Source organism: Heterodontus francisci, chromosome 1, assembly GCF_036365525.1.
Source record: "Heterodontus francisci isolate sHetFra1 chromosome 1, sHetFra1.hap1, whole genome shotgun sequence".
Lineage (NCBI taxonomy): Eukaryota > Metazoa > Chordata > Chondrichthyes > Heterodontiformes > Heterodontidae > Heterodontus > Heterodontus francisci.
In genome coordinates this window covers 167,184,331-167,210,688 of record NC_090371.1, presented here as the reverse complement: position 1 = coordinate 167,210,688, position 26,358 = coordinate 167,184,331, and the positions used below count along the sequence as shown (strand labels likewise).

Genomic DNA, 26,358 nt, shown 5'->3' with positions numbered 1-26,358 from the left:
TAGTCAGCAAAGATTGGGTTGTCCTCTGCTGCTTCCATCTGTCCCTCCTCGAAAACATCACTGCTCCCGGCTTCCCGGAGCTGAGGTGCGCCAGACGTGTCTTTGCTCTTGGTGTCCCGGAGCTGGGATGCGTTGGCCACGTCGTTATGTGTGGCGCTTTGGAGTTGGGACACGTCGGGCCCATCACAACTTCCAGTGCCCGGGGGCTGGGGGGCTTTGTCTTCCATCTCCTTGGAGTTCTGCTGCCTCTTTTGAAGGGGCTGTCGTTCCAGCATTCCCCCGTCTAGTGAAGAGGAGCTGTTGCAGTCTGATTCAGAAGGTAGCCTCCTCTTGCCACTGATTTGGGTGGTGGCCTGTTCCGCTTTTGGATGTTTTTTCTTTGTGGTTTTCCTTTGTACCACTTGCCACTGACCTGTTTGTCCATCTGCTGCCTCCTCCTCCATTGATTCTGTCTGTAGAGGAGGGGTTTCCGGGCGCAGGGTAGGTGCTGGGTTGCTGGTTTCAGCTGCCTCCCCTTCCTTCTCCTTCTCGGGTTGAAGTTCCTCACTGCGGAGAAGGTTGCTGATTTCCTTTCGAACACCGGACGCCTTCGTCGAACCTTCTCCCGGCCTTTCCTTGGACCTTGCCGCCTGAGCATAACTGAGGCAGCGTTTGGGGCAGATTTTGTAGAGATGGCCTGTCGCACCGCACAAGTTGCAACACTTAGTCTGCTTAAAGTCCTTGGTCTGATGGCCTTCCTCCTTGCAGTTCTTGCAAACAACCGTGCTGCAGTTGGCTGCCACGTGACCAGATTTGCCACAGGTGCGGCAAACTCTGGGCTGCCCAGCGTAGACCAAGAAGCCTCGACTTCCCCCGATAGCGAAGCTGGAGGGAGGGTGGATGATGGCTCCACTGGGATCGACTTTCAAGGTGACCTTGACCTGCTGCTTGCTGGTCCAAATCCCAAAGGGGTCCTTGACATCAGTGCTGCTGCCGGCCACCTCGACGTACCTGGCGAGAAAGGTGAGTACATCCACCACAGGAACATGGGGGTTGTAGAGGTGAATCGTCACCACCCGGTCCCGTTGTGACGGAAGCGTGAAGAGCGGCTCCGCTGTGAGGATCGACAGTGGTGCCCGGTCCCCTTTCTCCTTGAACGCCTTCAGGAACTTGATGCATCCCGCCACGTTCCGGAACGTCACGTCGAAGTATCCGCTGCTGGGGAAATCCTGCAGGCGGAAGACATCCGTAGCTTGAAATCCACAGCACTCGAGGAGGATCCTCTTGATGAAGAAGGTGCGATCGACCGGTGCATCTCCTTCCTTGTCCTTCACGACCACCCGAACGGTGTTGCGCACTCCCAGGCCTGAAGCTTGAAGATTGGTTATCGCCATTTCACTCAAAGCCTACCCAGGATCAAAAGGCAATGATCATGGTCTCTTCTCAACCAAGTAAGCACTGATAAGAACAGATACTACACTTGATCTTAGCCAAAAGGCCGAGAAGGGTTTTGGCTTGGTATGCCCATTCAAGGGAGGCACTCCACCCATAGTCATTCAATTGCAAAAGTCACCTGGTCCTCAGCTGCCATCTTATGCAGCCCTTTTAAAGTCCATTGTGGTTCATTTTTCTAAAAAAAAGCAAAATTCTGTTCCAGAAGATTCTATGCTGGATACAATCCATGTTTAAAGCTATAAATACGACATGGCCTTACTGGGCATGACAGTCATTGAAAATCATTTCCAGGTCGACAGTTGCTTGCGAAAAAGGATCCGAGTATTGTCCTCATCACCAAAGCCACCAGATGTACTCTGAGTTCTTGGGGAACAAAAAGCTTCTAAATGCTGCCAGTTATAGCCAAAAATATAAACACGAGTCATTCCTATGGTGGGTACATTGGCTTTAAATTGCTGATATTGTTATTATTTATTATACTACATATTAGTTATTAGTACAGTTATTATTGGTAATTATTACTTCAACTTAATCAATAAGTGATTTGTTGCACAAAAATTGCAATTGCAGTGCTCTGTGCTCATTTTTATTAATGATACCAGCAGGCCTTAAACTCAGCCACTTTTGCATGTGCACATGAGTGAGGTTTGGTGGGCTGGGGGCAGAGACTGTGTCCAGTATTTCTGGCCTCCATCAGTGGCCACCCTACCATGAATGGGAACACAACTTGTATTTATAAAGCACATTCAGCAAGGTGCTTTATGGGAGCATATTGAGACAAGTGATCAAAAACTTGATCAAAGAGTTAGGTTTTTAAGGAATGTTTTAAAAGAGGAGAGAGGAGGTGAGATTTACAAAGCCAATTCCAGAGCCTAGGGCCCAGATAGCTGAAGGTATGGCTGCCAGTGGAGGGGCAACGGGAGTGAGGGATGCACAAGAGTCCAGAGTTGTATGAACACAGATATTTCAGAAGGTAACAGGGCAGCATGAGGTTATAGAGGTAGGAGTGAAGCCAAGGACAGATTTAAACATGAGAGTGAGAATTTGGGAGCCAATGTAGTTCACCGAGCTCAGGGGTGATGAGTCAATGGGATTTGTTGCAAGTTAGGATACAGTCAGTAGAGATTTAGATGAGATCAAGTTTTTGGAGGGTAAAAGATGGGAGGCTGACCAGGAAAGCATTGAAATAGTTGAGACAGGAGGTAATAAAAGTATAGATTAGGGTTTCAGATGCAGACAAGCTGAGGCAATTCCTGCTGGAAAAGGATTTGGCATACTATCAGCTGGAGTATTTGAATGGAAGCATAGTGGCCTCTGCAGGTGCATTTGTGGGTCGCAAGCCAGAAAAGTGGCCTGGTCCCCTGAAGAATTTGCTTTTTCCTTTCAAATGTTTTTCAGGAGTTCAAATCAGACCTTGAGATGGGGAAGGAGGAGAGACAGACAATAAGATCAGTGGGATTAAGACCAGTAATAATGGCAGCTCACCAGTCAGGTGGGTAGGGGTTCTGCTGCTGTTGTACTGAATCGAGCCAAAAGTAGCATGTTAAGAGTGGGTGGGTGGGGGGTCAGTTGTTGAGGGGCAGGGTGGGGGTGTGAGAGAAGGGCCAAGGATGGGCCAACATTCATGGTCCTCCTATCCTACAAATATCATGGAGTCAGCGCCATTTGTGACACAGAAGGAGGCCATTCAGCCCATCGAGTCCATGCCCTCACAAACAGTTTGTTTAGTATTTATGTTTTCTCGTGACCTGCAGCAATTCCTGTCCCCTCACTTCTGCCTTTGATGCCCTCATCCCTGCCAAATCTGGGTCTCCAACCCCTCTTGTTCCTCAGTACAACTCCAACCTCCACACTCTGAGGGCCAGAGACTTAAATGCACCTGACAGACAACCAGTTCAGTCATTCACTACCAAATTTGGCTGATCCATACCAAGCATTAGTATATCCTCCTCACCACAGTCAAATTTGTCTTTTACTCAAGACAATCAACAACTCCTCTTTAGATAAATACTTCCTCAAAACGCTCATCCCGAACACCAAGTACAAGGATTTTATAGATTTCCTTCTCTCAACTGTCACCTTTCTCCCCCAATCCTGCTCATCAGTATTTCCTATTACCTCACGTAAACTACCTTATCTTTCATCTCCTACGCAACTGTCTCAAAGTTCACTTGTTCTATAAAACTCACCTTCAGCCCCCTTGATTCCACCAGACTCAACGTCCGAGTCATAAATTGTCTTTCCAGTTCTTACTGACATTGCAAATGCTGCACATTGTTTCCCCAACACCACTTCCCACCCCATATCCCTACCTTTGTCATAGAGTCAATATGGCAGAGAAGGAAGCCATTCGGCCCATCGAGTCCAAGGCTACTCTCTGTAGAGCAACTGGTGGCAGAGCCTTCTGCTGTCTTGTCCTGGTTCTTTACAAGTCTTTCCTGAAACCCCTTTGCAGCTCTATTTCTCTCCCCATTTGCACAAAACAAATCTGTTCAACCAAACATTTGGTCACTACTCCTGAGCCTCCTATAAAGGTTGGCAAGGATTCCTTTCCTCCCTGTGAAGGGTATGCTTTTATCGCTGTTGAAAGAGCAATGTAATGCAACTTGTTGTTGTCGTTGTACTTTTTCAGAATTATAATTAAAACTAGCCCAATTCGAATTACTTCCTACAAATGTGTTTATTAGGGCTGGCTATTGTAGAGGATCTGGTGTCTGTTCAGTACAATGGACAATATAGTGATGTCCGGCAAGCCCCCAACCTGACAAGAATGAGGTGTGAGTTGTACTGAGGAACATGAACAGTAAAACCTAAAATTGGTGCTGGGAAGAAAAGAGGGCCTATTACAAGGAATTGCCAGGCCCCTCACCAGAAAGACCTTTTTTTGCATACTGGCAGACAGTGTTGGAACAAAGGACCCAGTCACTGCTTCTCCAATACACAGAAGACATGGTCAGGCCAGTTTAGTCACATGACTAACTGGCTGTTTGAATTTGAACTTGTCACAGAGTGTTTGAAAGGCAGAAAGCTTTTTCTCTTGGAATGAGAACAATCTCTCTCCCATCTGCTCCCATCTCTTTCTCACAGAACTGAAGACCCATTGAAGACACATCAACCCCAAGAGAGAAAAGTCTCCTACAATGAACAAAGTTTAAGAAGACTACGGTGCCCCAACGAAAAGCAAGATTACCTACAAAACCTACCTACAGTGAGCTCGGAGCACAGTAAACAAGAGACTCTTCTGATATTGCCTCAAACCTTTCTACTTTATTTTTCTTCTGCTCTTTTCTGTCCCTTTTGCATGTGTGTATTACGTATGCATGCTAGCATGGGCGTGTCGTATATCCATAGGCATTAACTGTATTAGAGTTTAAGTTTAAATAAATTTCACTTTTCTCCTTTTAACCTAAGATGGCGCAGTGGTTAGCACCGCAGCCTCACAGCTCCAGCGAACCGGGTTCGATTCTGGGTACTGCCTGTGCAGAGTTTGCAAGTTCTCCCTGTGACCGCTTGGGTTTTCACTGAGTGCTCCGGTTTCCTCCCACAGCCAAAGACTTGCAGGTTGATAGGTAAATTGGCCATTATAAATTGCCCCTAGTATAGGTAGGTGGTAGGGGAATTGAGGGAATGTGGGGACGTGAGAGGGTAATGGGATTTATGTAGGATTAGTATAAATGGGTGGTTGATGGTCGGCACAGACTCGGTGGGCCGAAGGGCCTGTTTCAGTGCTGTATCTCTAAATAAATAAAAAAGAAAGCCTGTTTATGCTCATTTCTTTACCTTATAATTGGAAAGTGGTGAACAAGGATTCACCAAGGGGAAGCACAAACACAGTGTGCTTAAAATTAAACCCTGTTACAATAAGGCCAGGTGAAGGCTGAAAAGACCCTTAGACACCGTTCTCACTGGTTGTAACAGGAATTTGGGTGCTAGCGTCTCGAATTTTACCCACAGATGAACGAGAGAAATTGGAAGTGGGAAGACAAATTGTTCCCAATCAAAAAAGAGCAAGATTAATACAAGTTTTCTTGTCATTCTGTGAGATTGAATACAAACATGTCAGCAACTGAAGCGAGTAGCTCTCCAAGCCAGGGATAAGTTAAAAGCATTGTCCATGGAGAAATTGAGAAAAATGGCTGAGCAGTGTGGGATCACACTACGTGACAAGGCTAGGAAGTCTGAACTCCTAAGGCTAGTGGCCAACCATTTTTCCCTTGAATCTGAAGAAACAGAAGCAAGGATAGAAGCAGACCCAGAGAGAGTATGGCTAGCAAAGATACAATTGGAACAAAGGAAACTTAAATTGGAGGAAAGAGAGAGAGAGGCAGGAGAGGGAGAAAGAGAGAGTCTTCCAAAAGGATCGTGAAGAGAATGAAAAGCAGGAGAGAGAGAGAAAGAATATTCCAGAAAGAATCCGAAAAGGGAGAGCTGAAGAGGCTATAGTTAACTAGGGGGCGACAGAGTAACCCCAGTGAAAGCATGGCTAATAGAGGAGGAGAATTCAGGGCTGGGTACAAAATTGCTGAAATTCACTCAATTAATTAATTTCAAAATTCAATGAGGAAGATGTGGAAGTGTTTTTTGTGTCTTTTGAGAAATTGGCTAGGCAGCTAAAATGGCCAGCTGAGACCGGTCTCTTTTACTGCAAAGCAAGCTAACTGGAAAAGCCCGAGGTTTATTCCTTGTTGCCAGATGAGTGTTCATCAAATTATGAACTGACCAAAAATGCTATCCTCGGGGCATATGAATTAGTACCCGAAACCTACCACCAAAAGTTTAGAACCCTCAAAAAGCAAGCTAATCAAACTTATCTGGAGTTTGAAAGTAAGCAGCTGGCTTTTGACCAGTGGCTGAGGGCTTTTAAAATACAACTCAGCTATGAGACTCTCAGAGAAGTAGTCCTGTTAGGCTATATTAGACCTGGTATTGTGCAACGACACAGGATTAATTAATGACCCCATAGTGAAGGCTCCCCTAGGCAGCAATGATCATAATATGATTCAATTTTGCATTCAGTTTGAGGGAGAGAAGAGTGGGTCTAAGACTAGTATTTTAAACTTAAATAAGGGTAATTATGAGGGCATGAAAGCAGAGCTAGCTGAAGTGAACTGGCAAATTTGGCTAAGGGATTGGTCAATAGAGATGCAGTGGCAGACATTTAAGGGGATATTTCAGAATACACATAATAGATACATTCTAACTAAAAAGAAAAATTTCAAAAGGAGGATCCATCACCCGTGGTTAAATAAAAAAGTTAAAGATAGTATCAAACTTAAGAAAAAACATATAATTGCACAAAGATGGCTGGCAGGTCAGAAGATTGGACAGAATATAAAAAAGAGCAAAGACTGACTAAAAGATTGATAAGGAAGGTAAAATTAGATTACAAGAGAAAGCTAGTTAGAAATTCTGGGTACTGCCTGTGTGGAGTTTGCAAGTTCTCCCTGTGTCTGCGTGGGTTTCCTCCGGGTGCTCCGGTTTCCTCCCACATGCCAAAGACTTGCAGGTTGATAGGTTAATTGGCTGTTATAAATTGCCCCTAGTATAGGTAGGTGGTAGGGAAATATAGGGACAGGTGGGGATGTGGTAGGAATATGGAATTAGTGTAGGATTGGTATAAATGGGTGGTTGATGGTCGGCACAGACTCGGTGGGCCGAAGGGCCTGTTTCAGTGCTGTATCTCTAAACTAAACTAAACTGAATATAAAGACAGATAGTAATAGTTTCTATAGATATTTTTTTAAAAGAGTTAACAAAGTGAATGTTGGACTATGGAAAGTGAGTCTGGGGAATTAATAATGGAAATTAAGGAGATGGCAGATGCATTAAACGGGTATTTTGCATCTGTCTTCACTATAACGGATACAAGTAACATCCCAGAAATAGCTGTAAATCAGGAAATGGTTGGGAGGGAAGATGGCAGGGAATATGGGATTAATGTAGGATTAGTATAAATGGGTGGTTGTTGGTTGGCACAGACTCGGTGGGCCAAAGGGCCTGTTTCAGTGCTGTATCGCGCTATGACTCTATGACTCTAACTCAAGAAAATTACAATCAGCAGAGAAGTGGTACTGAGCAAATTGTTGGAGCTGCACACTGACAAGTCCCTGGGTCCTGATGGACTTAGTCCTAGGGTGTTAAAAGAAGTGGCTAGTGAGATAGTTGATGCATTGGTTTTAATTTTCCAAAATTCTCCAGATTCGAGGAAGGTTCCATTAGATTGGAAAATAGCCAATGTAACTCCTTTAATTCAAAAAGGGAGGGAGACAGAAAGCAGGAAACTACAGGCCAGTTATCTTAACATCTGTCATAGGGAAAATGTTAGAAGCTATTATTAAAGACATTATAGCATGGCACTTAGAAAGATTCAAGGTAATTAGGCAGAAGCAACATGGTTTTGTGAAAGGGAAATCATGTTCAACCAATATATTGGAGTCCTTTGAAGAAGTAATATGTGCTGTGGATAAAGAGAGGTGACTGTGCATGAGGCAGGTAAAGGGACCAAGCAGACAGTAATGGAGGAACCTCAGCTTTTGCAATTGTCAAACAGGTTTGAGGTGCTCTCAACCTGTGTGGATGAAAGTGAGGTCTGCAAGGTGGATGAGCAGACTGGCTATAGCACTGTGGTACAGGAAGCCATTGAAGTGGGGGGAGAAAAAGGAATGTAGTGGTAGTAGGAGATAATACAGTGAGGGAGATTGACACTGTTCTATACAGCCGAAAGTGTGAATCCAGAAAGCTGTTTTGCTTACCTGGTACCAAGGTCGGGACACCTGCTCAGGGCTGGACAGAAACTTGGACTGGGAGGGGGAAGATACAGTTGTTGTGGAAAGAGATCCTGCTTAGACAGTATGAGGATGTAGGCACCAAATTGAAGAGCAGAACCTTAAGGGTAATAATCCCAGGATTACGTGGCTCAAAGACTGGTGTGGGAGAAGTGAGTTTCAGTTCGTGAGGCACTGGCATCAGGACTGGGTAAATTCGGGGCTGTACCGTTGGAATGGCCTGCACATGAACCGTGCTGGGACCAGTGTTCCAACAAACTATATAACTAGGGAAGTAGAGAGGGCTTTAAACTAAACAAGTGGGGGTAAGGGATCAAGCCTGAGTAGATGTAGCAAATCAAAGGGTAGAGTCAAGGCAGGAGAGCAGAATAGTAATATGGGAAATGAAGGTCCGAGAATGGCAGGAGAGGACAGAGAGAAAAACCTAAGAACACACTAACAGTCAAGACTAGATGTTACAAAGATAACAAAAAGACAAAACTAAAGGCTCTGATCTGAATGCATGTAGCATTCATAACAAAATAGACAAACTGATAGTGTACATTGAAGTAAATAAATATGATCTGATAGCCATTACGGAGACGTGGCTGCAGGATGACAAGGATTGGATCCTGAATATTGAGGGGTATATGACAATCAAGAATAGGAAGCTAGGTAAAGGTGGAGGGGTAGCACTGATAATCAAGGATGGCATTGATGCAACAGTCAGAGATGACCCTGGTTCAGGAGGTCAGGATGTAGAATCGGTTTGGGTGGAGATGAGGAATAGTAATGGAAAGAGATCACAGTAACCATAATGTAGGACGAAGTATAAAGAAGAAATATTTTGTGCTTGTGATAAAGGGACGACAATAATCATGGGTGATTTTAATCTGCATACAAACTGGAAAAATCAGATTGCAAAAATAGCCTGGATGAGGAGTTCATAGAATGCTTTTGAGATTGTTTCCAGAACATGATGCTCTACAAAAACTATCAGAGAGCAGGTTATATTAGACTTGGTATTGTGTAATGTGACAGGATTAATTAATGGCCTCAGAATAAAGGCACCTCTAGGTAGCAGCAACCACAATATGATTGAATTTTACATCTAGTTTGAAAGAGAGAAGAGTGGGTCTAAGACTAGTATTTTAAACTTAAATAAGGCAACTATGTGGGCATGAAAGCTGAGCTAGCTGAAGTGAAGGGTTACTAGGCTAGGAGATAGATCAATAAAGAAGCAGTGGCAGAAATTTAAGGGGATATTTCAGAATACTCAGGATAAATATATCCCTATTATAAAAAAAAATTCTGTGGTTAACTAAAGAAGTTAAGGAGAGCATCAAACTTAAGGAAAAAGTATTTAATTGCACAAAGATGAGTGGCAGGTCAGATGATTGGTCAGAATGTAAAGAATGGCAGGGAATGACTAAAAGGTTAATCAGGAGAAAGAAATTAGAGTACGAGAGGAAGGTAGCTAGAAATGTAAAAATACATAGCAAGAATTTCTTCAGGTATTTAAAAAGGAAAAGAATAAGTAAAGTGAATGTTGGTCCTCTAGAGAGTGAGAATGGAGAGTTAATAGTAGATAATAGGGAAATGGCAGATGAAATGAACAAATATTTTGCTCCTGTCTTCACTATTGAGGATACAAAAAACATTCCAGTAATAGCTGTAAATCAGGAGGTAGAAGGATGAGAGGAACTTGGTGAAATTACAATCACCAGGGAAGCGGTACTAAGCAAACTCATGAAGCTTTGGGCTGACAAGTCCCGGGTCTTAAAAGAAGTGGCTAATGAGGTAGTAGATGCGTTGGTGTTAATTTTTCAAAATTCACTTGATTCTGGAAAGGTTCCATCAGACTGGAAAGTAGCAAATATAACCCTCTACTCAAGAATGGGGGAGGCAGAAAACGGGTAACTATTGGCCAGGAAGCTTGACGTCTGTCATAGGGAAAGTGTTAGAATCGATTATTGAAGAGGCTATAGCTGGGCACTTAGAAAAACTCAAGGTAATTGGGAATAGTCAGCATGGCTTTGTGAAAGGAAAATCATGTTTAACCAACTTATTTGGAGTTCTTTGAAGGAGTAACATGTGCCATGAATAAAGGGGAGCCTGTTGACGTACTGTACTTGCATTTCCAGAAGGCATTTGACAAGGCGCCACATAAAAGGTTATTGTGCAAAATAGGAGCTCATGGTGTAGGGGGTAACATATTAGCATGGATAGAAGATTGGCTGGCTGGCAGAAAACAGAATATGCATACATTTTCTGATTGGCAGGATGTGATGAGTGGAGTCCCGCAGGGGTCTGTGCTGGGGCCTCAACGTTTTACAATTTATATCAATGACTTAAATGAGAGGAGCGATGGCATGGTAGCTAAATTTGCAAATGACACAAAGATAGGTAGGAAAGTATGTTGTGAAGAGGACATGAGGATGTTGCAGACTGATATAGACGGGTTGAGTGAGTGGGCTAAAATCTGGCAGATGGAGTATAATGTGGGAAAATGTGAAGTTGTTCACTTTGACAAGAAGAATAAAAATGAGTATTACTTAAACGGAAAACGAATGCAGAATTCCAGGGTGCAGAGGGATCTAGGTGTTCTAGTACATGAGTCACAGAAAGGTAGTATGCAGGTACAGCAAGTAATAAAGAAGGCTAATGGAATGCTATCCTTTATTACAAGAGGAATTGAAAATAAAAGTAAGGATGTTATGCTTCAGTTATACAGGGCATTGGTGAGACCACATCTCGAATACTGTGTGCAATTTTGGTCTCCTTATTTAAGGAAGGATGTAAATGCATTGGAGGCGGTTCGGAGGTTTACCTCGATACCTTGAATGAGCGGCTTGTCTTATGACGGAAGGTTGGACAGACTGGGCTTGTTTTCACTGGAGTTTATAAACAAGGTGGATGTGGAAAGGATGTTTCCTCTTGTGGGGTGAGTCCAGAACTAGGGGGCACTGTTTTAAATTTAGGGGTCGCGCTTTTAAGACCGAGATGAGGAGAATCTTTTTACTCAGAGGGTTTTGTGACTTTGGAACTCTCTGCCTTAGAAGGTGGTGGAGGCAGAGTCATTGAATAGTTTTAAGGCTGGGGTAGATAGATTCTTGTTAGGCAAGGGAATCAAAGTTTATTGGGGATAGATGGGTGTGTGGAATTCGAAACATACACAGATCAGCCATGATCTTATTGAATGGTGGAGCAGGCTAGAGGGGTCAAATGGCCTACTTCTGCTCCTAATTCATATGTTTATTGTGAGAAGAATTGAATACAAAAGTAGGGAGGTTATGCTTCATCTACACAGGGCATTGGTGAGACTACATCTGGAGTACTATGTACAGTATTAGTCTCCTTATTTAAAGAAGTATGTAAATGTGATGGAAGTAGTTCAGGGAAAGTTTACTAGACTAATACCTGGACTGGGTGGGTTGTCTTAGGAGGAAAGGTTGGACAGGCTAGGCTTGTATCCGCTGGAGTTTAGAAGAGTAAGAGATGACTTGATTGAAACATATAAGATCCTGAGGGGTCTTGACAGGGTGAATGTGGAAAGGATATTTCTTCTTGTGGGAGAATCTAGAACTAGGGGTCAGTTTTAAAAATAAGGGGTTGCCCATTTAAGGTAGAGATGAGGAGAAATTATTTTTCTCAAAGGGTTGAGAGTCTTTGGAACTCTGTTCCTCAAAAGGTGGCGGAAGCAGAGTCTTGGAATATTTTTAAGGCAAAGGTCGATAGATTCTTGTTAAGCAAGGGGGTAAAAAGTTATCAGGGGTAGGTGGGAATGTGGAGTTGAAGTTACAATCAGATCAGCCATGATCTTGTTGAATGGCGGAGCAGGCTCGAGGGACCGAGTGGACTACTCCTGTTCTTAATTATATGTTCATATGTAAAGACCACTCCTCCACCTATGAAAACTGAAATAAGAACATCAGCACCATCTTCAAACTGAAGTGAACTGCCAAACGTCTTCAGCAATCCATCAAATACAAGACAACCAGCAAACAGGACTGCAACTTTAAAAACTCATCTTCCAAGAGTATCCCCCAGGTTTTCCTGAAACAACAAACTTTTACAGCTTGAACTCTTAACACCTTTTACCCTTTACCTTCTATCGATTTTCTCTTGTGTGTGCCTGTGAGGGTTAATGCATGTGTGGGTGGTATTGTGAACATTTCGGTGATGAATATTGTTCAGTAAATATTTAATCTTCTGTTTTAAACCTATGAGAAAATTTACCACTGTCTGTTTATTTGGCAAATATTAATTTAAACAAAAACAATGTCTTCGTCATTTGGGAAGTGAACAGTGGAGACCAGTCACACCATCACCCACCTGGCCATAACAGTGATTTTGTAGGAGTCACATATGGACTGTGGCATAAATGGCATTTTTTGATATAATAGAACCATAGAAAAATTAGGGTATAGAAGGAGGCCATTCAGCCCGTCGTGTCCATGCTGGCAGAGAAGAAAAAAATAGAAACTAGCTGCCCATCTTACAGCACCTGGTCCATTGTCTTGCAGCTTGCAGCACTTCAGGTGCATGTCTAGGTACCTTTTAAAGGAATTAAGGGTTTCTGCCTCCACCACCATTCCTGGCAGTGAATTCTAGACACCCACCACTCTCTGGGTGAAAAAGGTTTTCCTTATGTCCCCTCTAATCCTTCTACCAATCACCTTAAATCGGTGCCCCCAGTATTTGACCTCTCTGCTCGGGGAATCAGGTCCTTCCTGTCTACTCTATCTAGGCCCCTCATAATTTTGTACACCTCAATTCAGTCACCCCTCAGCCTCCTCTGTTCTAAGAAAAACAACCCTAGCCTATCCAATCTTTCTTCATAGCTGCAATTTTCAAGCCAAGGTAACATTCTTGTAAATTTCCTCTGTATTCTCTCCAAAGCAATTATGTTCTTCCTGTAATATGGTGACCAGAACTGTACGCAATGCTCCAGCTGTGGCCTAACCAACATTTTATACAGTTCCAGCATTACATCCCTGCTTTTGAATTCTATACCTCGGCCAATAAAGGAAAGTATTCCACATGCCTTCTTCACCACTCTATCTACCTGTCCTGCCACCTTCAGGGACCTGTGGACATGCACTCCAAGGTGTCTCACTTCTTCTACCCCTCTCAATAGCCTCCCGTTTATTGTGTATTCCTTCGCTTTATTTGCCCTCCCCAAATGCATTACCTCACACTTTTCTGGATTGAATTCCATTTGCCACTTTTCCACCCACTCAACCAAACCATTGATATCATTCTGGAGTCTATGGCTATCCTCTCCACTATCAACTACACAACTAATTTTTGTGTCATCAGCAAATTTCTCAATCATGCCTTCCACATTTAAGTCCAAATCATTTATATATCACAAACAGCCAGGGACCCAACACTGAGCCCTGTGGAATGCCACTGGAAACAGCTTTCCATTCACAAAAACATCCATTGACTAGTATCCTTTGTTCCCTGTCACTGAGCCAATTCTGGATCCAACCTGCCACATTGCCCTGCATCCCATGGGTTTTCATTTTACTGACCAGTCTGCCATGGTGGGACCTTGTCAAATGCCTTACTAAAGTCCATGTAGACCACATCCACTGCACTACCCTTATCAATCCTTCTTGTTACTTCCTCAAAAAACTCAATTAAGTTAGTAAGACATGACCTTCCCTTAACAAATCCATGCTGACTATCCCTGAATAATTCGTGCCTTTCTAAGTGGCAGTTTACCCAGTCCCTCAGAATAGATTGTAACAATTTGCCCACCACTGAGGTCAGACTGACCGGCCTATAATTATTTGGCCTATCTCTCGCACCCTTTTTAAACAATGGTACAACATTTGCAGACGTCCAATCATCTGGTAATGCCGGGCACAGTATTGTTTTTCTAACACGCACAATGACATTTTGTACAATTTAAAAGAAAATTGTGAATTCACTGAAAGCCAGAAGTAAAAAGAGAAAGTTTTAGAAATAGCAGTCAGTGTCCTCAACTCCATCTAAAAACTTAACTTTTCTAATAGATGTTTTCCTTATTCTTCACTCCAAAATATATTACCTCATCTTCAGCATCTGCCATGTAGCTACCTATTCCACTAGTCCACCTATGTATGTTTTTTAGCAGTCTTTCACGAGCCTCATCACAACTTGCTATACCTTCCCCCAATTTAGATAGAGCAGATATGCAGAAACTGATTTTACTGGCAGGAGGGTCAGTAAATAGAAGACACAGATTTTAAATAATTGTCAAAATGATCAAGGAACTGGAGAATTATTTTATGCAGCGGGTTATGATCAGGAAAGCACATCCTGAAATTTTATACATACTTGAAAAGGAAGAAAATGCTATGGGGAATTTTCAGAGGATTGGGATTAATTTTATTGCTCTTTCAAAGAGCTGACATAGGAACAATTGTGAATTTAGTGTCATCGGCAAATTTTAATATAAATCCATCAATTCCCAAGTGCAGCTCCCATATATGTTTACATATATATATGCCTTTCAAACATTTCTGTATCCTTATGGCCCCTAATCCAAATCCATTTCAACATGTCAAGCTCTTATTTTTCAGAATGACATACCTGAAAATAAATTGGAATAGGCCAACTGGGTAAATGTTCACCTGGTGATCGTGAATTGGCAGCCTATTTTGAACAGACAATGTTCTTTTCCATTGAATTCATACATCATTAGCATCCCACAAAGGGGGCGTATCTAGGGTACCCACCTCATTCTTTCTTTCTTTCTTTCTTTTGGGCCTCCTTATCTCGAGAGACAATGGATACGCGCCTGGAGGTGGTCAGTGGTTTGTGAAGCAGCGCCTGGAGTGGCTATAAAGGCCAATTCTGGAGTGACAGGCTCTTCCACAGGTGCTGCAGAGAAATTTGTTTGTCGGGGCTGTTGCACAGTTGGCTCTCCCCTTGCGCCTCTGTCTTTTTTCCTGCCAACTACTAAGTCTCTTCGACTCGCCACAATTTAGCCCTGTCTTTATGGCTGCCCGCCAGCTCTGGCGAATGCTGGCAACTGACTCCCACGACTTGTGATCAATGTCACACGATTTCATGTCGCGTTTGCAGACGTCTTTATAGCGGAGACATGGACGGCCGGTGGGTCTGATACCAGTGGCGAGCTCGCTGTACAATGTGTCTTTGGGGATCCTGCCATCTTCCATGCGGCTCACATGGCCAAGCCATCTCAAGTGCCGCTGACTCAGTAGTGTGTATAAGCTGGGGGTGTTGGCCGCTTCAAGGGCTTCTGTGTTGGAGATATAGTCCTGCCACCTGATGCCAAGTATTCTCCAAAGGCAGCGAAGATGGAATGATGGACAAATTGACAAATTAGTACCCCGATTTTGTCTTCCACTCCTCGGGCATGGATTTTCCTAAACTTGATACTCTGCCTTCCTAAAAAAATACTAGTTACAGTACCAACACTTGAATAAGCAACACTGATACTTTGCAATAGTCAGTCCTGATAAAGGCTCGCTGGGATTTATACCTGTCTTTACCTGCGTAAAAAATGTCTAATAACCTTATAAAATCTTAAGGTAAGGAATTGAATATTATAGAAATATTTCTGTCTCTCTTATTAAGAAGGAATCTATATCAGGTGGCCAGGCTGACAGACACAGGACTGTGTAGGCCTATTATCTCTGCCAAGGACATGACTCTAGCACAGGCTCTGAAAAAAGACATTCGTAAAGCTGATAAGATAGAGCCTCGTACCCTCTCTCGAAAAGTTCTGACAGAAGTTAACAAATAGTAACAAGCACGAGATAAACTGGAATGTGACTTTGGGGGCAAAGTGATGGGCAGAGGAGGGATTTACATTGGTTACCTGCACCTTGGTGATAGGACAAATGGGATCAAACAAGTGATTGACATGGGATACGCACCAGCCTCTAGAGGTAAGGTATAGAAACAGATGCTTGGGAGGGAAGTCTTCAGTCTTCTTCGGATGGATGAAGACCAGAGGAGAGCTGCTTAACACGTTGGTTAACTCATGAAGACTGAAAACAGAAGGGACTGCTGCCACAAGCTAGGGAGATCGGCACTTACTCTGCGTTATCCTTCCGTTCATCCTGTGGGACTGGTAAACCGTCCGCGCTTGTCATGGGTCTCATGTCTTCTTTGTCTATTTGGCTTATGCATCATATTTAAACTGTTGCTTCTTAATAAACTGCTTTAAAATCACTTATGAGCTCAACCCCGCTTTTGGGTATTTTGTGAATCCTGAACCAAAACCTACACCTGTTCTACAAGACATATGCTTTATGCTTCCTTTAATGAGCTTTATGCAAGCCTCCAATTCTTGCTTATTGCGCACCCCCAATTTTAATCACTCCACCATTATGAGCTTGCCTTTTGTTGTCTAGGCTCTCAGCTCTAGAATCCCCTCCTTAAACCCTTCACTTCTCACTCTTCCTTTAAGATGCTCCTTAAGATACCAATCTCAAACCCCCTTCCCCTGGCCTCCGCTGCTCTGAAGAAAATTCTAGCTGCCCTTGTTGGCTTTTAGCCAACTTAAAATAACATTAAGCAAAAAAAAAATCTTTGGGGGTGTCAAGGCCTCACTCCTGGCCTGCATGTATCTGTCTATATCTGTTCAACATGATGTCAGAGTATGATTATTCCAATGGAATTTAAATTTAAAGAATCTTTAAGTTACAAGCCCTTCAGTCCATCCAGTCCTAATTCTTTGAGTTTCACAACATATTGTTCTAAGAAACTCCGAATACACTTTATGAACTCGTCCTCAAGGCTACTTTTGCCAATTTGATTTGTCCGATCCATATGAAGATTAAACTCATCCAAGATTATTACAGTGCCTTTCTTACAAACTCCCATTATTTCCTGATTTATTCTTTCTTTCTTTCTTTTCTTTTGGGCCTCCTTATCTCGAGAGACAATGGATACGCGCCTGGAGGTGGTCAGTGGTTTGTGAAGCAGCGCCTGGAGTGGCTATAAAGGCCAATTCTGGAGTGACAGGCTCTTCCACAGGTGCTGCAGAGAAATTTGTTTGTTGGGGCTGTTGCACAGTTGGCTCTCCCCTTGCGCCTCTGTCTTTTTTCCTGCCAACCACTAAGTCTCTTCGACTCGCCACAATTTAGCCCTGTCTTTATGGCTGCCCGCCAGCTCTGGCGAATGCTGGCAACTGACTCCCACGACTTGTGATCAATGTCACACGATTTCATGTCGCGTTTGCAGACGTCTTTATAACGGAGACATGGACGGCCGGTGGGTCTGATACCAGTGGCGAGCTCGCTGTACAATGTGTCTTTGGGGATCCTGCCATCTTCCATGCGGCTCACATGGCCAAGCCATCTCAAGCGCCGCTGACTCAGTAGTGTGTATAAGCTGGGGATGTTGGCCGCTTCAAGGACTTCTGTGTTGGAGATATAGTCCTGCCACCTGATGCCAAGTATTCTCCGAAGGCAGCGAAGATGGAATGAATTGAGACGTCGCTCTTGGCTGGCATACGTTGTCCAGGCCTCGCTGCCGTAGAGCAAGGTACTGAGGACACAGGCCTGATACACTCGGACTTTTGTGTTCCGTGTCAGTGCGCCATTTTCCCACACTCTCTTGGCCAGTCTGAACATAGCAGTGGAAGCCTTACCCATGCGCTTGTTGATTTCTGCATCTAGAGACAGGTTACTGGTGATAGTTGAGCCTAGGTAGGTGAACTCTTGAACCACTTCCAGAGCGTGGTCGCCAATATTGATGGATGGAGCATTTCTGACATCCTGCCCCATGATGTTCGTTTTCTTGAGGCTGATGGTTAGGCCAAATTCATTGCAGGCAGACGCAAACCTGTCGATGAGACTCTGCAGGCATTCTTCAGTGTGAGATGTTAAAGCAGCATCGTCAGCAAAGAGGAGTTCTCTGATGAGGACTTTCCGTACTTTGGACTTCGCTCTTAGACGGGCAAGGTTGAACAACCTGCCCCCTGATCTTGTGTGGAGGAAAATTCCTTCTTCAGAGGATTTGAACGCATGTGAAAGCAGCAGGGAGAAGAAAATCCCAAAAAGTGTGGGTGCGAGAACACAGCCCTGTTTCACACCACTCAGGATAGGAAAGGGCTCTGATGAGGAGCCACCATGTTGAATTGTGCCTTTCATATTGTCATGGAATGAGGTGATGATACTTAGTAGCTTTGGTGGACATCCGATCTTTTCTAGTAGTCTGAAGAGACCACGTCTGCTGACGAGGTCAAAGGCTTTGGTGAGATCAATGAAAGCAATGTAGAGGGGCATCTGTTGTTCACGGCATTTCTCCTGTATCTGACGAAGGGAGAACAGCATGTCAATAGTCGATCTCTCTGCACGAAAGCCACACTGTGCCTCAGGGTAGACGCGCTCGGCCAGCTTCTGGAGCCTGTTCAGAGCGACTCGAGCAAAGACTTTCCCCACTATGCTGAGCAGGGAGATTCCACGGTAGTTGTTGCAGTCACCGCGGTCACCTTTGTTTTTATAGAGGGTGATGATGTTGGCATCGCGCATGTCCTGGGGTACTGCTCCCTCGTCCCAGCACAGGCATAGCAGTTCATGTAGTGCTGAGAGTATAGCAGGCTTGGCACTCTTGATTATTTCAGGGGTAATGCTGTCCTTCCCAGGGGCTTTTCCGCTGGCTAGGGAATCAATGGCATCACTGAGTTCCGATTTGGTTGGCTGTATGTCCAGCTCATCCATGACTGGTAGAGGCTGGGCTGCATTGAGGGCAGTCTCAGTGACAGCATTCTCCCTGGAGTACAGTTCTAGGTAGTGCTCAACCCAGCGGTCCATCTGTTTGCGTTGGTCAGTGATTATGTCCCCCGATTTAGATTTGAGGGGGGTGATCTTCTTGATGGTTGGCCCAAGAGCTCTCTTCATGCCATCATACATTCCTCTGATGTTTCCGGTGTCTGAGGCCAGCTGAATATGACTGCATAGGTGTTGCCAGTAGTCGTTTGCGCAACGCCTAGCTGTTCTTTGTGCAGTACTTCTGGCTGCTTTAAGTGCTGCGGATGTTAAATCGCTGGGGGCTTTCTTGTAGTTCAAAAGTGCAATGCGCTTAGCGGCTATGACAGGTTCCAACTCTTCATTATGAGATTGAAACCAGTCTGCATTTCTCTTCGCACTTTTGCCGTAGGTGGTCAAAGCTGACTCATAGATGGCGTCTCTGATGTGGGCCCACTTGGTCTCAGCATCCCCTGTGGGAGTGTTTTGAAGGGCTGTTACAAGTGAATTTAGAAATTTTTGTAACAGCTGTGGGTGAGAAATTCTGCTCGTGTTGATGCGCGGGTGGCCCTTCTGCTTGGAATGATGCAACTTCTTTGGTCTGAGTCTAACCTTGCTGCACACCAGGGAGTGGTCGGTGTCGCAGTCCGCACTGTGGAAGCTGCGTGTGATTTGAACACTGTTTAAGGCGGCTCGCCTTGTGACAATGAGGTCTAGCTGGTGCCAACGACGTGATCTTGGGTGCCTCCATGAAACCTGGTGACAGGGTTTAGTGTGAAAGAACGAGTTGGTGATGCAGAGGTTATGATAGGTACACACTTTCCTATAGTGTAGCTATTGATGGGGGCCTATAGATTACTTCCACTAGTGACTTCTCTCCCTTCTATTTCTTATCTCCACCCAAACTGATTCTGCATCTTGATCTTCCGAGCCAAGTGGGCGGCACAGTGGCGCAGTGGTTAGCACCGCAGCCTCACAGCTCCAGGGACCCGGGTTCGATTCCAGGTACTGCCTGTGTGGAGTTTGCAAGTTCTCCCTGTGTCTGCGTGGGTTTCCTCCGGGTGCTCCGGTTTCCTCCCACAAGCCAAAAGACTTGCAGGTTGGTAGGTAAATTGGCCATTATAAATTGTCACTAGTGTAGGTAGGTGGTAGGGAAATATAGGGACAGGTGGGGATGTTTGGTAGGAATATGGGATTAGCGTAGGATTGGTATAAATGGGTGGTTGATGTTCGGCACAGACTCGGTGGGCCGAAGGGCCTGTTTCAGTGCTGTATCTCTAATCTAATCTAATCTAATCTAATCTAAGTCCATTTCTCACTACTGAACTGATCTCATCCTTTATTAACAAAGCCATTTCCATTTTCCTTTTCCATTCTGCCTATCCTTCCAGAATGTCAAGTACCCCTGAATATTCAGTTCCCAGCTTTGGTCACTTTACAACCATGCCTCTGTAATGGCTATTGGATCATACCCAGTCTATTTAGGCCATCAAGTCACCTATCTTGTTGTGAATGCTGCATAAATTCAGATAAAGAGCCTTTCATTTTGTCTTTTTAACATTTTTCCCTACTCTGACCCTATTTGCTGGTGCACTCAAAAGGGACATTCTGTCTCTTCCTGTCACTGTCTGATTAACATTGTTGGTCTCTAATTGGCCTTATTCTTTATTTATCATCTTGCTCTTTACATATTTATAAAACATCTTTGGGGTTTCCTTGATTTTACTTGCCAATTTTTGTTTTCGTGCCTTCTCTTTGCTTTCCTAATTTCTTTTTTAATTTCATCCCTGCACCAGTCGTCTAGACATTCTGCAGTATTGAGCTTTTGGCATCTGATGTAATTTTCCTTTTATGCTTTATCCTAGTCTTTGCACTCGTTGCCATCAGGGGGAGTCTAAGGTCTGGATTTTACCGGGCCCCCGATGTTGGACTCCGTGATGGGGTGGCCGGAAGATTGTTCCGGCAGAGGCCCGCCATGGAGCTTGACGCTGGGAGGGCTCAGCACAATCCTCCTGGCAGCGGTGAGGCTCCGTGGCAGATCCCCGTCACTGGGCGATGGGACCTGAATTTCAATATGTAAATCAATGAAATGAATACATTTCAATACACTCACCTCCAATCTTCTGGGCCCACCGCGATCTTCAGTGCAGCGGCCGGCAATCCCGTACCTTCACTTCCCCATCTGGGGAAAGCTGGCATGACACTGGTGGGGAGGGGGTAGTTAAGATTTTTAGTGCGGTGGGGGGAGAGGTCAAATAAACATAATGAGTGTAGCGGATGGTGGGAAGGGGTGAACTTTAAACTTTGTACAGTCTTGGGGGGCGGTGGGAAAGGTCAGATTTCATAGTTAAGTGTTTTGGGGAAAATGGCAAATACTTAATGTAATTTTTATTGGGGGATGGGAAAGGGGCGTTAGGATTTTATTTGATACATTTTGGGGGCGGGAGGGGTGTATCTTTTCAAATTTATATTTTCCAGCAGGGTTGGCTGCCCTTATAAACGGCGCTGCTGCCAGCGCCTGTGCACAGACAGCTGACATCATTACCCGTGTCAGACAGCCTGTCCACTCCCCGTGATTGTGGGGAGGGGAGGGGGCTGACAGCCGCCCCAGCTATTTAAATGAGCCGCCACGTGGTGGCTCTATGCGGGCCGCCATTGTTTTCTGCCGGCGTCGAGCTCTTAGAAAATTCAGCCCTAAATGTGGAAGTCTCACCCTTTTTCTTTGTGGGAACATATTTGTTCTGAACCCTCTTGATCTCCTCCCTGAATGCCTCCCACTGCTCTGATATCAATTTAGATTAAAGTAGCTGTTTCCAGTCCACTTTTGCCAAAGCACATCTCACGTTGCTCTGAATTGCAAATAAATAAGTTTGTATTTTAATGCTCTAAATGCAGCTAAATCAGAAAGATTGCTGGAGACTTGCAATCTTGCATCCATTATTGAACTTGATCTATTGCCCATAGTTAGGAGTTTCTATTCTCTGTAATGAAGACATTGACACACAGGCTGAATTTTCATAGCTCACTGCCTAGCTTCAAAAAGTGCGTGGCGCAGGCGTGAGATGTGCGTTGTGGAACCGCCGCGATATTTCACGCGACGGCTCAATAGCATGGAGGGGTGGACTGCCCACCCTCAATGACGTAGAGGGGCGGGTGCACCATCCCTGATAATACTGTCCGGTGCCACTACGCAGGCGCCGGCGCCATTTTTAAAGGTGGGAAAAAATTAAAGTTAATACTTAATGATCAGTTTAAATCCCCTCTTCCATCCCCCACCCCCCAATGAGTAATCAATATCAAACTAGCCCTTTCCAGCCAAAAAATTTTAAAATTCAATTCTGACCTTTCCCCACTGAACTTTTTCCACTTTACCCTTCAGCCCCTTCTCACCATCGCCTCCACCAATCGCACAAGTTTTTGCCGTTTCACACCCCCACCCGACCTGAAAATTTCATTCCTCCCCCCTCTCCACCAGTGTTACGCCTCAGATCTCCGAACAGAGTTCCAAAGGTGCGGGACCTCCGGCAACTGGCCAGAATATCGGCATGGGACAGCTGTTGCGACAAGATAAGTAATTATTTTTTTAATTATCATTTATTTAAATATGTTGATTAGGGTTTGTTCACTGAGCAGCAGGGGACCGCCCTGAGGCCTCGCCGCCATTGGTAAAATGGGGTGGGGCCTTCCCGCATGAGGCAGACCTCTCCCGGAAGGATTTTCCAGCACCCACTCCCCCCCCAACCCCTCACCACTACCAGTGACATCAGGGGCTACTAGAATTCATTGTAGGAATGAGGCCAAAATGGAAATCTTAAAAGTCATTTAAATTTGGAACTTAAGCTTATTCAGAAATAAACATATTTAATCCATTGAGATCTAGAAACATCTGTATCATTAATGGGGACTAATACTATATTTCTGTGGTGAAAATGTCACTATACTTGTGCCAAAAACAGTAAATATTACTGGTGACAACCTATGCTAGTAGCAAGGGAACCTCTGAGCGGTCATTCACATCAGCTGGCTTTACATTGGATGCACTGTAACTGTGTCTGGCACCAACTCATCCTTTATATTTTTGTCCAGGTCTTCTCCCTTTACATTCCCAAAATTGTCTCAAATAAGCACCACACTATTCCACAAACTACAGCAAACCCCACCCCACCCCCGCAATGTGTATCAAAAGGCTGAAATAAAACCTCACTCTGACTACAAAAAATAGAAAATAAAATGACCAAAAAAAATCATGTCAGCTATAACCTGAGTAAGTCAGAGGTTAGCAGCAGCCATTTCCTGATTTATCATTCCACTGTTCGTGGATTGTGATCAAGAATGGTAACTCTGGTTGGTTTTATCACCTCCCTAACCTTGAAGTGTTTTGACTAATCGTAGCAATCCTACTACTACATCAACCGAGTTCAGCAAGCTGGCTGGGGAGCTTATGGTATAGTTACACATTTGACAATGCGTCTACCCATTTAGCCATGAGGGAATCTTTCACTCATCCATCTTGATGCTTGCTACCTTAGTAGGGAATTAGATAAACATTGAAAAGTACAAGACTGGAAGAATAAGGGGAAAGAACAAGGAATTGGGAGTAGTGGACCTAACACTCTATCCCCACCTACACCACTGGCCTTGTATGAGTGGAAGGGAAATTCCAACCCTTAAAAAGCCCCAGAGAATTCCCAAAGCAAGGTTCTGACTCCATTTCTGGCATATCCGCTGCAGAGGTACAGGGCTGAATTTTATTAGCGCGCTGCAAATCGCAGCGTCGTGCTTTGAAGTTGACGGTCTTCAGGCGCGAATGTGCCACTGAGCCCCCGCGGTATCTCGCACGTGAGGCTCATTTAACTGGAGGGGGTGGAGCAGCCACCCCCAACGATATAGAGGGAATGGCTGCTCTGTCCCCAGCAATGGCATCTGGCACCACTGCGCCGATGCCATTTTTAAAGCACTTCAAGCCCTTCAGGTACAATCTGGCACCCAGAAATTGCAAATAAAGGGCTGAATTTTACGCCGCCCCAGATGGTGGCATGGGGGCGGCGAGAAATGGAGTGGGAGGCTCAGGGAGGCCTTCCTACCCCGCTCCCGCCTCCAGCCAACTTTACAGCGGTTGGGCGGGGGTGGTTAGGGGGGGGGGGGGGGGGGAAGAAACGACTCGCTCGCCCTAGGCCAATTGAGGCCCTTAACTGGCCACTTAAGGGGCTTCACCTGCCTCCAAGGGTATTTTACCTGTGGCAAGTGGGCATGCTAGGGACGTGAAAGACCACCCAGCGAAAGCTGCCGGCCTTTCCGTGCCCCGGGCGGTGCCATGGCAGTCGGGTACAGGGTGCCCGATTGAGGGCCGCCCCTGCCTTCCAACCCACTCTCAGGTCCCAAGACAGCCCCCTCTCCCCCAAATGACCACCCTTGCCTCACCGGCATGCCCGATCACCCCCCCAGCGAGGCAACCCCAACTTACCTGCAGCCCTCGCTCCATGACATCCTCCTCAGTCAGCTGGGCTGCAGTCCCAGCAGTGGCCACCGCTCCTGGTGGAGTGTGCAAGTCCCGTCTTGGGACAATTAAAGCCGGGGGACCCGTAAGATGCGGGTCGGACCCCCAGGCTAGGCGGAAGCGGGTTCACCAACGACTTTTACGTCGGTGGCAAATTCCCGTCCGCCTGAGGTAAAATTCAGCACAAAATGTCAGAAACACTTTCAATCCTCTTTCCAACCCCCGACTCGGTTATCAATTAAATAACCTATCCCCACAAAAACTAATTTGTAAAATTACGAACTTTCACCTCCCAACTTCAGGACCCTCAACCCCTACCCACCATCCCCACCCCAATCAGAGTAGTTTTCCCTACTCCCCCTCCACTTTGAAATTTTCACTCCTCACCCCTCCCCACCAGTGTCACACCTCAGAACTCTGAATGGAGTTCCGAAGGCGCGCAAATTGTGGCCGGCAGCTGGAATATTGGCGTGGGATGGCCGCCTGGACAAGGTAAGTTAATTTGCATTTATTTTACTTCATTTTAATATTTAAATGAAGGGACACTGCACTGAGGCCTTGCCTCCGCCGTTAAAATGTGACAGAGCCTTCTCGGCGTCAGGGGTCATGGCGGGACTCTCCTGGAAGTGAAGCCTGACTCGGGTATAAAATTAAAACCCGACCGGGCCTGACCCGACAACAGCCATGCGAACCCGATCCAGGCCCGAATCCTTTAACGTTTTTAAATGCCCGACCCGACCCGAACCCGACACATGTAGTCGGGTTTGGTCGGGTAGCCAGGCTTTACTGCAGTGTGGAATCCGGAATGCACATTTCCCGCCTTGACGTCCTGAAAGTTCATTTGAAGATTATTTCCTGGAGCAAGGCAGCACTGTCCACGACCAGCCCGACCCAACCCGAGCCTGAATGCTGGTCCCGGAAGAGAGAGCTGAAAGGAACCCAACACATGTCGGGCGGCACAGTGGCGCAGTGGTTAGCACCGCAGCCTCACAGCTCCAGCGACCCGGGTTCAATTCTGGGTACTGCCTGTGTGGAGTTTGCAAGTTCTCCCTGTGTCTGTGTGGGTTTCCTCCGGGTGCTCCGGTTTCCTCCCACATGCCAAAGACTTGCAGGTTGATAGGTTAATTGGCCATTATAAATTGTCCCTAGTATAGGTAGGTGGTAAGGAAATATATAGGGACAGGTGGGGATGTGGTAGGAATATGGGATTAGTGTAGGATTGGTATAAATGGGTGGTTGATGTTCGGCACAGACTCGGTGGGCCGAAGGGCCTGTTTCAGTGCTGTATCACTAAACTAAACTAAACTAAATATAAAGACGGATAGTAATAGTTTCTATAGATATTTTTTTTAAAAGAGTTAACAAAGTGAATGTTGGACTATGGAAAGTGAGTCTGGGGAATTAATAATGGAAATTAAGGAGATGGCAGATGCATTAAACGGGTATTTTGCATCTGTCTTCACTATAACGGATACAAGTAACATCCCAGAAATAGCTGTAAATCAGGAAATGGTTGGGATGGAAGATGGCAGGGAATATGGGATTAATGTAGGATTAGTATAAATGGGTGGTTGTTGGTTGGCACAGACTCGGTGGGCTGAAGGGCCTGTTTCAGTGCTGTATCTCTAAACTAAACTAAACTAAAGATGTCATCGGGTCCGATCGGGTAGCCGTGCTTCACCTGGATATATTTTTCAGGCCCCCCCCCCCCATCCCCCCCATCATGACCCCCGACGCCAGAGGCCTCATAAAACTCAGTCCACAGTTTTTCTTTTGGCTCCAATGTGTTTTAGAGCCTGATGCTTTGAAACAAACTTTCACTCTTGCCAGCATTTCAAGGTCCTTATGACATTTCCAGACATTAAGTTTTTTATCCCACAATTACGGTGTATGCATAGGTTTATCCTTCTGGCATACGCAGTATCATGGTACATTTTATCAACTA

The 26,358-nt window shown here is 45.1% G+C and overlaps 1 pseudogene; it reads right to left on the bottom strand.

Moving 5' to 3' along the window:
- Positions 1 to 1,380: 1,380 nt before the first annotated feature.
- On the bottom strand, positions 1,381 to 1,489 carry LOC137377758 (U2 spliceosomal RNA; annotated as a pseudogene).
- Positions 1,490 to 26,358: the final 24,869 nt, after the last annotated feature.